Genomic DNA, 17,035 nt, shown 5'->3' with positions numbered 1-17,035 from the left:
AATGGGCTGTCTATGGAGCTCTGAAGTACTGAAGGCACTTGGCTCCAGCTAAAGCCATCTGGAATATTTCCATTTGTACTCAAATCTTAACAAGACAGAAATGTCAGAAGGGGGTAGGTAGAGTCATATAAAACTTAGGGAGCCATCTGGAAGGCCTAGGAAATATCTGGAGCCCCAGTTTTTGCAGCTAGGACATGTCAGAAGAATGCAGGTGGCAAGTATAGAAAACAAATAAAAAGAAAAATCATTAACTATGAATATAAATTACACTTAATTATTATCTTATTTGCAACTTTAGTCCAAAAATGTCTCTAAAAACTTGATGTTAAGTCTTGCTAGTTATGTCCTCATTTTTTTCCCCACAGAGCCATTTTTGTGTCAGGAATAAGATTAATCTGGGTGGAATCAACAAACACAGGATATGATAACAACAGTGACAGCCAGGAAAAGATAGTGTGTGCAGGGCTTAGTCGCCCTGTGTGTGGCAATGGACATCCTACCCATCCTGTGTTTGGATAGCCAGGAAAGAGCACTGGGAAAGGCAGCATTCTTCCTCAGAGGAATAAAGGAAAGGTGCAGCCCACAGCTCCCATGCTGTGGCACTGCCACAGCCCCTTACAGCCTTGCCCTGATGGGAAGATGGGAAGGTTGAGCTCACAGCAGAAAGACACACTTCATGCTGGCAAGTAGGCTGTGCAAAATGCTGCAGGCCTTCCTGACCTGCAGACCTTAAACTGCAGTGGAAATACTGTGAAAAATGTCTGGACTGTTAGATTTGTGCTCTGTGGTGGCTTTGCATTATTAGGTGGGGAAAGTAGTTCCTAACTTTGAATCAAAGCAAGGACAGAAGGTTTGTTCTGCTATGCCCTGTTCTCATTCCTCCCACATGCACTGCTGCACTGTCACATACAGAGGAGCTTTAGCAGCTCCAGGAGAGCTAATCAGGATCAAGCTCTCTTCACACAGATTGCCTTGAGAACTTAATATCTGAAGAAAGTGAATAACAGAAAGCAGTTTCTTATCTGCTATGGGAAGTTGACACAATATTTCCCTAAACTGGATCTACCTTGACTGGTGTCTGGAGGGACAACATTATAAATAATTTCCAAAGCTTTTCAGTGGAACATGGGCATTCTGCCATTTACGCACAAATGAATAAAGCATACTCCAAAACTCTCCAAATACAAACTCCAGGTGGACTGGCTGTATTTTGTGTCTTTCCGAGCCATGGAGAGCAGCCCACACTTTTTTCAACCTAGGAAGCACAAAACCCAGAAAGTACCACTCTTCTGTCCATACTGAAGGATGCCAAGCACATTGGTAACACTGCGTAGGTACAGCCAGAATCCAACAGTCTGGGAACAGAACGTGTTCTAGGACCAAGTGATGAAAACCCTCTTTGCTGCAGCAAAATTTCTTGTCTAAATTAGCATAGCAATGGCCCTGTGCTCCAAATGTTCTGAAAAAGGTGTGGACTTCCCTCCACGCCGTAAATTCTGAGCTTGTGAAATGCAGCATCCTGCCATGAGAAGCTGAATCTCAAACTGACCCTGTTTCACCTCTGGCTGGGCAGTTACCTCCCAGCCAAAGCTGATCAGGAATTGTAACAGCAGGGGAGGAGAGAAAGTAAGTGTATTTATAAAATCTTTTTCCACCTCCCTTGCTCAAAAATAGTGCCATTATCCCAATCCTTAAGAGACCATTTTTTATTGTTCAGACATAAAGCTCACAACCAAATTCCAAAACAAAGCCATTTCCTGGGTCAAATAGACCTAGGGCTATTGCCCACAACCTAAGCCAATCTAGCTACATTGACAGGAAGGCAATGTCATTTTCTTCAATCACCCTACCTGTACTTCAATTTCACTGCCAATTGGGTTCACATTCCAGCTGAACTGCCATAAATCATTGCTCTTGAACACATTTGCAAGACAAAGACAAAACCAGGCGTTGTTCACTTCAAGTCTTAGCCACCACAGGCCTTGAGAGTCTGGTACATCAGCTGTGTTATCTTGGGCCTTGCTCAGAAAACAACTGAACTTTTGCCCTTCCTTAGGGAATGTGTGGGTGTGCTTACCCACACCTTGAAGGACTGGGCTGATCTTTGGGTGTGGTGTTATATAAAGAAAAATTAAGTACAATGACAGAAACAGTGAGCTTGAAGTAGGAAAGCTTGCCACAGGCCAGCAGAAAAACACAGAAATCTGAGTTCAGAGTACGTGTGGGAAAGCAATGGGACCAACTATGATTTTACTGATGCTGCAGGTATGCCAAGTCTAATGAGCTGCCTGTGGAACCACTACCATTGGCAGCTGTGGATGCCACCAGCCGCCTCAAGAGCAGTGCTCTGCATCTGCCAGTGAGAGAAGATGACAGAGTGAATTATCACTGCTGAACTGTGAGGATGCTGAGGGCTAGTAGGCACTTGGGAAGGAGAGATGCCCAAATAGAACTTCCCCACACCCCTTGAAGTCAGAAGTAAAGAACCAGATTTACACCCTTTTTTTCCTACCTCTTTTGTTCCTGTCCAATACAGACTGTCCCATACACATAAAAGATAACTTCAGTTTAGATTAAAAAAAATTTAAAACATCGCCCCACAAAGAAAAAAAAAAAAAAAAGAAGGCAATGCATTCATCAAAGTAAAGTTCTAATGAAGATGGACAACTGCAGGAATGCTGTGAAACCAAGTTAACAGCTATTCTGGGCTCTCCCTCCCACTGTAACTTTACACAGGAAATGCTCAGAAAGCATGAATGAGATGCAGGAGGCAGAAAGAAAAGACCCCAAAATGATGAAACAAATAGTCAGATCAGAAACCTGTTTCAAGTAAATTAATACAGATATAAATGGTTAAAATTTCTGCATCAATATGACTGATAGACAAATTATTTATTAGAGGTTTCTGATCATCTTTTGAAAGGAAGTGATTTTAAGTGCTGCACAGAAGACAGATCCTAGACTGACGAATTTTCAGTTTTGCTTGCCAAGATAACAATAACAAGTGTCATTTGATATCTGTAGCAGTGCAGCACACAGCCACATACCTCCTCCTGAACTGAATGATGAACAGAAATCCCACTGAGTTAAGGACTCTACATATAGTTGGAAGTGAAAGAGATGGAAAACAGCCAGATACAGGGAAAACCAACACTTTATGAGTAAATACTCCTGGCAGAGGAGCCATGATTATAATTTACAGTTCACAGAGGTTTTGTAGGCCCTCCTATAAAGAGAGATTGCCTCAGGAGCCTGATTCAGTGTTGCTTCAGTGCAGGTGAGAGAGCTCCTCCAAATATGAGGACGAAGAGGTAGAAGATCATACAAGCTGGTATTTTAAAATTTTAGCAGGAACACTTGAAGAAACCAATTAGTGGCGGCTACTGGCTTTTAATTTTAAAAGACAGGGAAGACACAGATGATAGGATGTGAGGCATATGAATCTGAGTGCAAGCCTAAAAGATCGAATGCAGCAGAAAGAGATATTGTGGAGTGCAACAATAACGATGTTGACAAAAGAACTAGACAGTAAGAAAGGTGAAGTAATTTAATATAAAATATAATTTAATATAAAATAATATTTTTTTTAAACCCAAGATGGTAAAGCATAACATAAATGTCCTTATTGTATGAATATAAAAACTCCTTTTATGTTATTTCTAATATGAATGTTTCTCTGTAAGGAAAAATCATCAAATTCCCATAGCAACATATAGCCCAAGATTCTACCCTGCCTCCAATCTGAACAATTTCAGACTCCCTACAGAGTGGCAATAGCTATTTCCCCAAAATAGTTTCCAGGTACCAAAAGAAAACCTGATTCCCTGTAAAATCCAACTTTGAATTAAAAGACTGACATTCATATGTAGCACTAAAAAAACATAAAACGTGTTTTAAGGCCACAAAATATATTTACTTACGTAGCCCAGGGGAACACATAACTGTGCAGCATGGTCAGTAACTGCTGCTACACAAGCATCTGACTGTGAGGGAAGAACTACACTATGGCCTTGATGTAGAAGCCAAGGTAGTAATTTCATTTCTGACTGCCAAGCAGTATTCAAAAAAGCCACTAAATACATATATATATATATAAAGAGGATCCCACTTTGTATTTTCATCCCCTATTAGAAGGTGAAGAGTTTTTAATGTTGCTTAGCATTTAAAGATTTTCACAACATGAGTTGTAGGCTATGGGCTGTGAAAATGGAAGTACAAGATAGGTTTGGGATATCCAGCTACAGCTCTATAATGGTTAGAGGTGTCCTAAAAGTTGGGACAAGAAGGAGCTGCTGAGCTGGCACATTGCTCCTGCCACCCACAAAGTGTTAGAGAGAAGCCATTAGGCAGCCTCGTCTGGTCGAGGAGAGCTGCCAAGGGATATATATTTTCAGGCTTCGATAGTGACTCTTTCACAGTGTGCCACTTGTGGATGATACATAGGGCAGTACTCAGTTCATCTATTTGCTGTAAGCAATGCCTGTACACCTTACCTCTTTGTCTCAGTCCTCTCCTGATGCACGAGGTGGAGTGAGGCAAGGCTGGCTGGCAGACGTAGCTGGGCTCTGCAAGAAGGGCTGGGAATCAGCTGAAGAGCAGAGGATAAGGCTTCCACAGGCTCAAAGTACATATTCAAGTAGGTGTTACCATTCTGGTGTCTTCACCTACCTCAACAGTTGCCCACCTGCTATGAAAGAAGCTGCTGATAGGAAGGATTGCAGATACCCAAGAACATCTGCAAAATGGGAACAATTCCATGGTGAAGAAGTTGATGGGTCAGCTTAAGGTTTCGAACCTCAGCCATTGCAACAGCTTTTGTAAAAAAAGGCTTAAAACTTCATCTCCCTACAAAGCAAGGATAACAGCACTTATTACTCAAGAGTATTTTACTAAATACAAGTCTGGACAGGGATGGAAAATGAAGACTAAGTATTGCATTAGTAATGATTAAGCCTAATGCTAATCCTGCTTATATTTCCACATCAGCTTAGCTTCTGAGTCGAAGTTTCACTGCTTCCTTGCTTTTAACCATCTGTTTTTCTTACCTCTTACCTTGACTTTTATTATGTCCTTAATTAAAGAGCCTAGACTAGATTATCTTTTATTTATGTATTTTTTATTTCCCCTATTTGTTCAGCAAAATTTTTAGAGCTTATATTCTGTGGGGGAATCCATCATTAGAGTCCAAGGGAGATCTTCAGTGTTTGAATCTGAAGTTATCTGGCAGCTTTAAGTGGCTTTTGGTACAAGATTGAGCCTGATGCAGAAATAGAATTAGACCTTGACATCAAACTTTCCATAAAATAGAAATCTCGGTAGGGGAAAGAATTTAGCCCTTTAAGATGGAAAGTTTTAACAGGAATGATACAAATAGATATTCATTGAATTGCTTGCATTGTAGGAGGGCAGGTGAATGACAGACAAGAAGTGTTGAGGTATTGTTTTCCCTCCTGCCTCACTTGGCAAGGTTTTCTTCACTATAGAGCTGCTTCTCTCCTTGCAAATACAACAGTGTCTTCATCATAGATTAGTCATAAGGGGATAAGAGAAATTCGAGTAGATCATGCCAGCACACCTGAAATAGCAATGCAATATAGGCATAAAAACCCTAAGAAATATCAACTGAGCTTTTGCTTTATGAATTAGGAATACTTTGAGAATCTATGGATAAAATAATTAATTCAATTTGTCTGCAAAAAACAACTGCAGCATGAAATTTATCATTTTTTTTTAATCAGGGATCTTTAGTTGTGAGGGAGTTCAGGTATGCACCTTTTTAAGGAGAGAATAGCCTGATCCCAAAGGTTGTCTCTGGGACTGAGCTGACAGAAGGACACCCCAGCTTTTCTGCAGAGAGTAGAGGGGCACCCTCACTCTTTAGCTGAGTGGCTGAGTGAGGGCCTTCAGAGACTAAATGTTCTTGTTGTTATGAAAACAGAGACAGAAGGACTGCCTGCCCCACGGCTCAGAACCCCACAAAGGAAAGCCTTTCCATGCATTCATTGACCCCTATATTAAAAACAATTTGTCTTCTCTGCTACAGTCATGAACTTTTGTCATGTTTCAGGCAACACTCCTTATAGTTAAAATCACAATTTCCCATATATAGGAGTCAACAAAAGTAGGGTATGAGCTGAAGGCTTTCCAATGGCCTGGCTGTGCTGCTCCCTTTGAAGGAAACCTTTCAGCCTCTAGAGAAGCTACTTCCTATCTCCACCCATAATCTGCCAACAGCTTGTTAATAAACAAAATCCTCTGGATTTGCTTATGTCTGAGATGTGGGGTATTACAGAATGCCACCTGCCTGATGAAGAGCATCTTTCCAGAGTACCTTGTCTGCATGCAGACTTTCAAAAAAAGTAATGTTATCATGGGAGAGAGAAGAGAGAGCATTAGTCTGCATTGGGCTCCTCCAGTGTGACCTAGAAAATAAAAATGGACAAGTATTTTGTGATTATTCTCCATCTTCCCTAAAAGAAGGTGGTAAAATCACAATGCTGCCCTTTAGGGCAGTACATGTTGATTGTACCAATGGCATTTCTGGTGCATGTATGTGAAAGACATGAAATTTAGAAGACCATCTTTTATTTGGATGAACAGCACTTGGAACAAGCCAAAGAACTTAATCAGAGAGATATTTGTATGAAGTAATGTGTGAGGATTTGCATGCTTTTATCCTGGAGAATGAGCAATTCCATTTTCTGTCCCCTCTCATTTTTTATGCCAAAATAATGATTTCAGGACTCAGCAGAGACAGAGAGTTCCTATCTAGTGGACTGTTTGTTTCTTTCAGTTGCTGAGGATTTATGCAACTATTGATTAACTCTTGCTTTACTACAGCAGTGTGTCTAGTCTTCGAAGTAGACTGAACTTTTGCTGTCTGACAATAACACTTCTTCAGAGATTATGCCTAAACCAAAAAAAATCAAAACCTGAGATTCAGCAGGAAATTGAATCTCAAGAAACTTCAAGCATCCTGCAGCCTGCAAATCCCATGCCTTCCCTCATCTTTGTTCTCTTCCTTCTCTCCAGGGATCCCCTTGTCACTAACCTCTCACAGCCTGTCCCCTGCTCCAGTTTGCCTTTTCCTCTACCTTCATTCATTATATCTTGCAGATTTATGTGAGGAGACACATTATCTGAAAAATTATTTTACACATAAAGGGTTGAGGGCCAGGATTACGAAAATCCAATATGTTGGTCTGAAACACTAATTGTGAAAGACCAGCTATCACTGGCAAAACCCTAAAACTAATCTAGCTGCCCAATGAAGCATGAACAAATGCAGTCCAAATGTCTCCAAAATAACTAAGAAGTAGTTCTTCACCCCCCATAAGATTCAATGTACTTCTTCTGAGTGGGACAAAGGAAGGCAACTCTATCTCCCAGGGCTGCAAACCACCTCCCTTTACTGCATCCTAACCAGAAGTCAGACTACAGAACTATCTAAGCCAGCAGAAATTTTGGCATCCACATCCTCAGCAAAGTCCTGGACTGGATTTGATCCCATTTTCCTGGCAACAGATTTTTGAAAGAAATATTAAAATCTGACTCTATTTAGCCTGAGATTCAAAATGGCAAAGTCAGTGTTTCATGTATTTGATTAACACCAAAAAACAATTTCTCTTATCTTTTGCAGCTTCTTGAAACACATTTACTCTGTTGCACTAGAGTCCAAATTGTTTTGATATGAGACTGCAGTAACACTCCCTTTTGTTTCACCTCATTTTTCTATAATGTCATGTGACACAAGTTACAGATGTGATGCTGGACAGTGAGTTATGCATGATGGGTTAGTTTGTTGCTGGTAGCAAGGAATGTCAGATATTGCATAAGCAACATATGGAGGAGTAAAACACAAATGGGGTAGTAAAGATAGCCTTGTTCAATTCTGCCTTTTCTCATTCATTGTATACCAGTTTTAGGCTTCAGCATTTTTCTTTTTAGCACTGCTTGTGCTCTCTTCATGGATGAGAATTTACATCAGCACTTAGCTTAGTGAGACAGCAGCTAATTGCCTAAATTTCTCTTGAGATACCGAAGGCCAAAGAGGCGTTTAGGAGTCCAGTAGGATAATTCAAAGGGAAGGATAATTCGATGAGCAGAGGGAACAAATACAGACACCCTCCTGAGCCTCAGTAACCTGAATGGTGAGGAAAGAGAGGAATCCCTGCAGAGCCACAGATTGAACTGCAATTTTGAGGGCTTTACTGTCCCTCCATTTTAGGGAGGGACATTTTAGTGTTTGGAGGGCAGGGTGTGGAATGAATTACTTAAGCTATACTTTTATTGTAGCTTCAGAACAAAAGCATGCATAATCTTCACATTGGAAAGGCATACAACCCTAATGGTGTGCCTGGTAGATCCTCTAAGTAAAACTTTAGAAATACCCTCATGGAGAAAGGGTTTGTCATCCACACAATCCAAAACATAACACAGACTCAAAGTACGTTCTTCTTATTTTATATAAGAAAAAACAAGCAAGAGATATTGCATGAGGGTCTCCAGGGTGCAGCCAAGAAGAGCAACAAGGAGTCTGACATCCCAATCTGGCTACCCTCTGGCACACGAATTCTTACTAAGAAATCCCAGCAGTGGCAATTTCATGTGCTATCCAGACTAAATGAGCCACTCTGGCATTGATGATACACATTTCATCATGATGAAATCAAGCACTTTTGATCTAAACGTATCTAAAAAAATCCCCATCTGTATAAATATATTCCTATTTTCCTTCTGTAGAAATGACCGTTGGCATGGCATGGAACCAAAGAAACATAGAATGCTTTGGTTTCGAAGTGTCCTTAAAGATCATGAAATACCAACCTCCCTGCCTTGAGCAGGGGCACTTCCCATTAGATCAGGTTGCCAAAAATCCTTTATAGCCCAGCCTTGAACACCCACCAGGGACAGAGCACTCAGAGCCTCTCCAGACAAACTGTGCCAGTGCCTCACCACCCCCAAAGCAAATAATCTCCTCCTACCTCCTACTATCTAATCCACACATACCCTCTTAAAGTTTGAAACCATTCCCCCTAGTCCTATCAATAAATGTCCTTGTAAAGGTCCCTCTCCAGTTCTCTTGCATGCCCCCTTTAAGAACTGAAAGGCTGCTACGAGGTCTCCCCAGAGCTTTCTCTTCTCCATTCTAAACAACACTAATTCTTTCAGTCTGTCTCCCCCTGATTATCTTCATGGCTGTATATGCATATATGTACATATATGTGCTTGTACATATATATATGTGCTTATGAATTAACACATTATTTGAACTTTACTCATGCTTATTGTGCTGCCACTTAGAATGACCTAGGTCTTTCTTGAAAATGTTAGTCATTTTGGCAACTTAACTGTTATAGCATTGTCTTGCCATAAATAGTTCAAGTTCATTAATACTTAACAACAGAAATGCAATTTCTCTCTCTCGCTGAAGAAGAGACCTCGCCCCTCCAATGCAGCACAGGCTTCATTCACCTCTTAGAAGATTTCTTCTTTCTGAAATTGGTTACTTTATTTCCCTCATATCACTAAAACACCTTCGTGCAGGTTTTTTTTTCAGCCAAGTTTATACTAGTCTCATAATCTAGAAATATTATTTATATTTTATTTTCTGCATTTACATTGTAGATGGGATTTTTTGGGGGGGAGGTGGGTCAGTAAATATTGAATTAAGTGGAAAACATAACCATTTGTTTGGTTCATTGTTAGCTTGGCTTGTACCACAAATATATCCTCTCTCTTACTCCTTCCTTTTTTTTTTTTTTTTTTTTTTTTTTTTTAAGAATATATAACTAGGTTTCCTTCTTGTATTGCTGTCTCTTTAAAACTATACCGTGCTAGCTCAGCTCTGTTAGAGACGTAGCTCAGAGCACTCCACTTCAGGAAAGCCAATAAGCAAGGACAGAGATTGCAGAAGGAAGTGGTAAGAATGACCAGAGAACCAGAAAATGTCATTTCTGAGAAAGTCTTAAAATATTCAGTGTACAGAGAAAGAGTCTGAGGGAACAAGATAGTATTCAAGCATGTTGAAAAAAAAAAAAAAAAAGATGTTTCACAGAAATAAGAAATAATATTTTCTTCAAGGAAAGACAAGGCAAAAATAAGTGAGCTTGTTTGTAGAAAGGGAATTCATACTGGATATAAGAAACTCTGAAATACAGTGAAGCACTAGTTTCATTACCAGAAGACCCCTAGGAGCTCCACTATTAGACTCTTTCAAAACAGATATTTTAGCAAATATCTGTGAATCATGTCAGAAATGCAACTGATCCTTCCTCAGAGTAGGGGTGAGTGATCTTCTGAGGTCTTTCTGAGGGCCTTTTCCTATGAAACTCTTCAGTCACATCACTTAAAACACAGTGTGTGACATCATTCTTTGTGGCAAAACATGAGAAGGGAAATTAAGTGTAAAAACTGGACCCTTGCTACGAGACATGAAAGCAAGAACAGTAGCATCAACAAACACACTGACCATAAATCTTAATGACTTGAATAGTCTGGTTCTATGAAATGGTTCTTTGAAATGAAAACTTATAGAACTGTCTATTAGTTGTTAAAAGGATTTCAAAACTAAAACATAAAGCTAAAACACACTTTAAATTATATTTAGCAAATTAAAATGGATTAATTTCTGGTATTCACTGCATGATAATGTGACATATACCTGACATTAGAAAAAAAAAAAGCCAAAAAGGTCACGATAATAGTATCAGGAAAACTTGTAAAACCCACTTAGAGAGCCAATTGTATAAGAGGAAGACAATGCTCAATTTCATCTCTTTGCACTTTCATTTCAATGAGGTTTGTTATTACCTGACAAGGCAGCAAGGGGTTCCCATCCAGAGGGCAGCAGGGAGAGACACCTGATGCGCACAGGAGCTCTATGACTCCACCACCCTGCAGCACACCTACCTTCAGTAATGCCACATGAGGCTCCAGGGCTCTTCCTGCATCATATTGGAAAAGTAAAGGCCTGACCTAAAATAATGCAAAGCTATGGAATTTAACTTCATAGATTTAAAAAAGTGTCAGTGTCTTAATGGAAAAGTATTACAAAAATGAAAATTCCAATATTTGGAACTGAACCTGCCCAGCACACAAATAAGCAGCTTGTTCTTTCTTTCCTCCAGTGATTAAATTGACTCCAGACTCAATCTGTGATCTGAAAAATATTCTCTTCTGTAAGATCATAAGCACCTAGATGACAAAATTTTGTCCATTTAGATCTGTAGACAACTGAAAACTAGGACCTGTGTTGTTTCTTATTTACATGAACAGGCTCTGGAATTGTATAAGTCTGAACAAAATTGAAAGATTTTACATACAACAGGTTTCTTTTCAAGATACCAATGAAGAAATAGACTACTTTGGTTTTTTTTTTTTGTTTTTTTTTTTTTTTTAGCTACATTAATTTGGCAGATCTAGCAGGAGGAGCTTGTTTTTGTCACTAAAATTAAGTTCAACTCAACTCTTACAGGGAGCACATTACAGATAAAAGCAAATCCCAGTCACTTTTCAGACTGAAATAGCAGTTAAGATGCAAGGACACACATTGTGTTAACAGTAAGAGAAAGCTGGAAAAAAAGTGAGAGAGGTTTCAAAAAATGTTATTTATGGAAAGGAAGAAAAACTTCAGGTTTCCTAATGGCAAAAGAAAAAGCATCATTATTTCTTTAAAACTTTTGTAAAATAAATGTATGATAAAAAGGAAGGAAGGTGCCTTTTAAGGGTAAAATGCATTTTAGGGTTATTATTTAAAGGTTGTAATTTTAAGGCTTTTCTGTAAGAATATTTTAAGGTTTATTTTTATGGTAATTCTAAGACATTGTTTTAAGTTGCAATCAAGTGGTAAAATGGAGGACAGATGACAGTAGCAGGGCTGCTACTGGCTCACAAGCTCATGGCCACCATTAGCTGAAGCAGTTCAGGATCCAGAACAGATCCATAGCTGCAGGGCTATGGCAGCAGGAGAACAGGTGCATTTTCCTTCTTAAGTTTTATATAAGCCTGCAGTATTACAAAAAAACCTTTCCAAATTCTTAAAACAGTCATGGAAGTTCCTATATTTCAGGCACTTTCACAAAAATCATTGTAGCCAAGTTCCCCAAGATCATTTCAGCCTTGTTTTGGGTACGCCAGGAGCTGGAGATGGAATGTGGCTTCTCTCACTAAACTACACTTACAGAGGGATGAAAGGTACATTTCAGCCTTGCCACCCAACCCTGAATGGTCCTCTGCAAGGCAGCCAAACAGGCACCGGTTTTCCTACACCTGCAAAACTGAAATAAAATTCAGGCAGAAACAGGAATGGTACTACCCCAGACTCTAAATGTCCAGTTCCATTAGGGATCACCATTTTTCCCCACTACAGTCAGACCTTGAGCTGCCAACTGAGAAAGATAACCAGGCCATATGTTGTTTTGCCAAAAGGATCAGCATAGCACAGAATCTGATTTTTCTTTACCTAAACCACCAAAATCCAATGAGTATTACAGTACAAAGGAGTACAAAGGTTTCCATCCAACTCTCCTTTCACAGGGGCATATGTCAAACACAATGTATTTGTGCATTTACCATGGTGGTCTAAGGGGACCATGCTGTGCTTCTCAGTGGACTCTCATGGTGGGCAGTCCAATTCCAGTAGCCTGGGAATTCTTGCTGTATCCAATGTCTGGTAAATTACCTGAGTGAGACCTGTGGTTCATGTTTATCACCACATGAAAACACCAGAAAAACTAATTTGTTAGCACTTTATTAGATGCTCTTGTACGTCCTTTCATTAGTTCTTGGAGACAGGAAACACAGGAGAAATTTAGTAAGGAAAGAAGAGAAAATGCCACTATTGATTGCTTCTCTGTAGGCTTGTTAGAGGAGCAACACATTAGAAGTGATACCTGTCTCAAAATAAAACATTTTCATTGTGCAGCAACTGTACAAGGATTTACCACTTTTTCCTTCAGATTCAGAAGACAACTCTCATGGGAGTGCAAATCAAATTAACTCAGCTGGGAAATGCCTGACTTCCAAGATAGGCAGAGACCTTGAAACAGAGCAGAACAGCACAATTCTGGTGTCCAGTATCCAAAAACTTGTGGAGACCCTGAGTGGATTATCTAAACCCAAATGTAGTTCAGGTAGTTGGTCATTCTATCACAGAAAAAAAGGATCTGCTGCAAGAAGGCAAGAGAACAAAGCTGGATGAAGATACAATTCAAATACTCTGGATTTCTGGTGTGCTTTTAATTATTTTATCAAGCCTACTCTCCTCTTTACATGAAATCTCTTAATAATTATGAAATAGCTTGTTCATGAAAATTTATGGTAATTAAGATTAGTCCAATTTCAAAATCTGAGTAGAGTACATTTGGTCAAATTGATAGAGGATGTACAAAGAATAAGAAAAAAAAAAAACAAAAACCAAAAAACAACAACAACTCTTACCATCTGTTAAGACTTCTATTTGGACTTGAGAAGCACATTTCAAATCCCTCCTATTGCCTCCTCCAGAATAGAATGGATGTAGGATGAGATAAAGGAAGTTCATTTCAGTATCAACAGGTCAACCTGCTTCCAATTTGTATAAAACATTTACTGCTGACCAGAGCAGGAACTGATGGTTGGGCATCCCCAGGTCATAACTTGCTGATTAGTTCCCTGGCCAGCCAGAGGCACATGTGTTTCCACTTCCTCTAAAATGGGACTTTTTTGGCAGAAGAAAGGCTCCATAGCACAGCAGCTACTGGGATGATAAAGAACCACTTTGGATTTCTGTCTACAATCAGCAAGAATAAGGGTGAACTTATCTCAAATGTTATCAGCATCTCCTGGCCTTATGTCTATCATCCATAACAGCACCTTCTGAAGGTCCTTTAAAACTATTTGTTAAATTTCCGTTCTTCCCAAATTGTCAGCTGTTTCAGGTTTTGGGGTGGGATATTTTTAGGTTTTTTGTTTTTGTTTGGTTTTTGTATTTTTTGTGGTGTTTTGTTTGTTTGTTTTTGTTTGTTTGGTTTGGTTTGGTTTTTTTTTTTCCAAATCTTCCGTCTTAGAAAGCAGCAGCCCAACAAGCTGATTTTGCTGCACAGAGGCTCATATATATTGTTTCTGTGATGATTAAAAACCATCTACTGCAGTACAGTGTGAAAGCACACCTTTCAGGTTCTGGGTTAATTCTGACTTCTATTTTCAGTGGTTTTTTTTCTCTCCTTAGAATCTACAGCTTTAATCTTCTGGGCAAAGCAACCTTGGGGGAAAAAATGTCACCTTTTTCTGTTTTATCTGCCGCTCTACTTTCTTCGAAAAAGTTAGAGCAAGCCACTGTCCAGAAATATTGATATATTCAGTATGGTTTTTTTAAGGGTATGTACAGCATAACCCTCAAAGTAGTTTTACTGACAAAGTATAAATCAATAATAATCTCTAACTTTCCCCAATTTTTTTTTTTTTCACATTCTGCTTCATTCTTTGTCCTGCTGCACCCTATATCTGTTCCCCATGGAGCATCTATGGATCACTAAATATTTATTCTTCCTCTGGCAGTCCTTTTGCCCTCTGGCTTTAAGTACAAAGGTAGTGGGGATGCTGTACAGACCCAGCTGTGAGGCAGCCTGAGACTTACTGATGTGACATTGTGGACTCACTGTGACACTGAATGCAGGCATGGAAAATAGCACAGTCCCCTTGCCTGCATGTTACTTAGAAGAGCAAAGCCACCTCTGTAAACCTGGCATTCTTCCTGGTATGCAGCCAGCAGACCCTTCCATGGAGCCCCTCCCACCCAGGGGAGGCTACACTGGGTAAGCTCTGTCACAGGAGTGCTCTAAGCAGTAGCAGTCCTTCAGCCACCACCACAGGACCTGTCAGGCGCCAAATGGGACGGTGGCAATCAGAGAGACAGAAGGTCCCAGGGCTCTTCCTTTTACAGTTAAACTGGCCATTGGCTTCAGACATTCATGCTTCACATTCACTTAATGAGAAATACACAATATTAAATGAAACAGAAAATAATGGAGCTATTCCATATCTCATTTCCCTATACAAGTTTGTTTTTCAGGGCTACAGAAGGGTCTTGCAGCAGCCAGCATCACTTAGCGATCCATGCTCAGTTCAATTGCTTTGTACTCATCCTTGTCTTTTTGGAAATGCTTTGCGCATAAGTGCTTTGTACACAATGCACTTTAAACCTCGTCTACGTGCTGTGATAAATATTTCATTTAAGCTTGGCTTGGGTCTCAGTTGTGTGAATTCCTCTATGCTGTGACCACAAAGCCTCTTTTCCTTCTTACCTCTGAGATTTTATCAGCACAGCACTGTCTTTTTCATCATCATCACTCTGTAAATATATTTAGAATTTTATTTCCTTGGTGGCCCATGTTCCCAGCATGATATACCATCATGGAAAAAGGCAAATGCTCTGATAAAATCTTGATGGTTTATATAACCTGTTTCCTAATCTGGTTCTTTGCGCCATAGATACTTTGACAGACTTATTTCATGAAATTGTTTCTGAACCTCACATGCCTGCAAATCAGATACATTTTCATTACTATGATTATAACACTGAAATTGGATGTGGCTCATGCACCTTATATTTTTGCAGATTGGAAGATGATATTTCTGTACCCCAAAGGGGTACAATGCTTGATGCATCAGAGAAATATGACATTTGGTATACTCAGCCAATTCCATCAGGCAGCCAGGCTGGACTCCCTTTTCAGTCACTGTCTATCCTTTATCTAAAACTCATGTGCTGTTCCTATTATTTAATATCCATCATACTGACTTTATTTACATAGTTATCTACCTAAAGAAACTATTGGACCCTTAGCGCAAATCAGCAAGCTTTAACAGTCCAAATCAAGATCTGAAACACATATCCATAAAGGTATGGAGGAATTTATTCAGGGAACCCTTGATCTGAGTCCCAGTCACAGCAAAAAAGAGAATAACCCAGTTCTCCAACTCACATTTAAGATAATTGCTGAAGAGTTCAAATGTGCACAAGGACTAAACCTCTCCTGTGCTAATGGAACTGCAGGAAAATAAGCGGCCTGTGTGCTACCTGAATGTTTTTGATAACAGTCTGATGCAAGTTACTATGACCCTGACTGGCATCACATCTTGTTGCTTCTTATGAGTGTTGTTTTGTTTGTTTTCTGAAAAGGAATCCTACTAAATATATTTAATTTTTTCCAAATTTGTAAATTCAATTATTCAGCAGCATTATCCAGCTGACATCTACCAGGAGTGAAGCACTGAGAATATTTTCTGAATGAGAAACAGAAGTAGATTTACTACTTCTTTATGCTGCAGTATTTTTTCTCAGATGTTTGACACACCATGAGAGAGATTTAGCAGACCATTGCACAGCCTTGGCCATCCTACCTTCATGTTGTTTTATCATCAAAGGTTGCTCATTTGTCATCTAACAATCTGCTTAGTGGAAATGAAATGTAGCACTTTTTAAGACAATGATTTATTTTAAACTTAACTTTCCTGATCCCAGCTTTTGGTCAATTTTGGGTAGAAATTAGATCAATATACCTCCAAAATTTGCACCATATCTGCTTGTGTCCAGATCTTCTGCAACAGCAAAATGAAGAGCAACACAGTTCTACATCCCTCCCTTTAGAGAACTGAAACAGGCCAGAGCTGGGAATCTTACTCTCCATTTTCATATCACGTAAAAAGTTTAGCCTGGGGCTTCTACTTTTATATTCTTTTTTTTTTTTTTAACCCACAAAAAGTCAGATTGAAGAAAAAAAAAACAGTTTATTTTTGAAAAGGGATAATTGGAAAATGTAGGCGAAAAACATTTTCTGTAATATTCTTCCTATACAGTTCTTTGGCTAGAATATAAAGCAAAATAAAGTCACAACTTATATTCTGATGGACGAAAAAGCCCCAACCAAAGAACAAATCTCAGCTCACCTGTTTTTGTACGTATGCACACACAGCATTCAGCATTTAGACCTTCTCAGAAATCTTCACAGCACTTTTATCTACTCCAAGCTTGCTCCTACTTAATTTTTGTTTG

Source organism: Taeniopygia guttata, chromosome 3, assembly GCF_048771995.1.
Source record: "Taeniopygia guttata chromosome 3, bTaeGut7.mat, whole genome shotgun sequence".
NCBI lineage: Eukaryota > Metazoa > Chordata > Aves > Passeriformes > Estrildidae > Taeniopygia > Taeniopygia guttata.
This window is presented reverse-complemented; position numbering follows the sequence as displayed.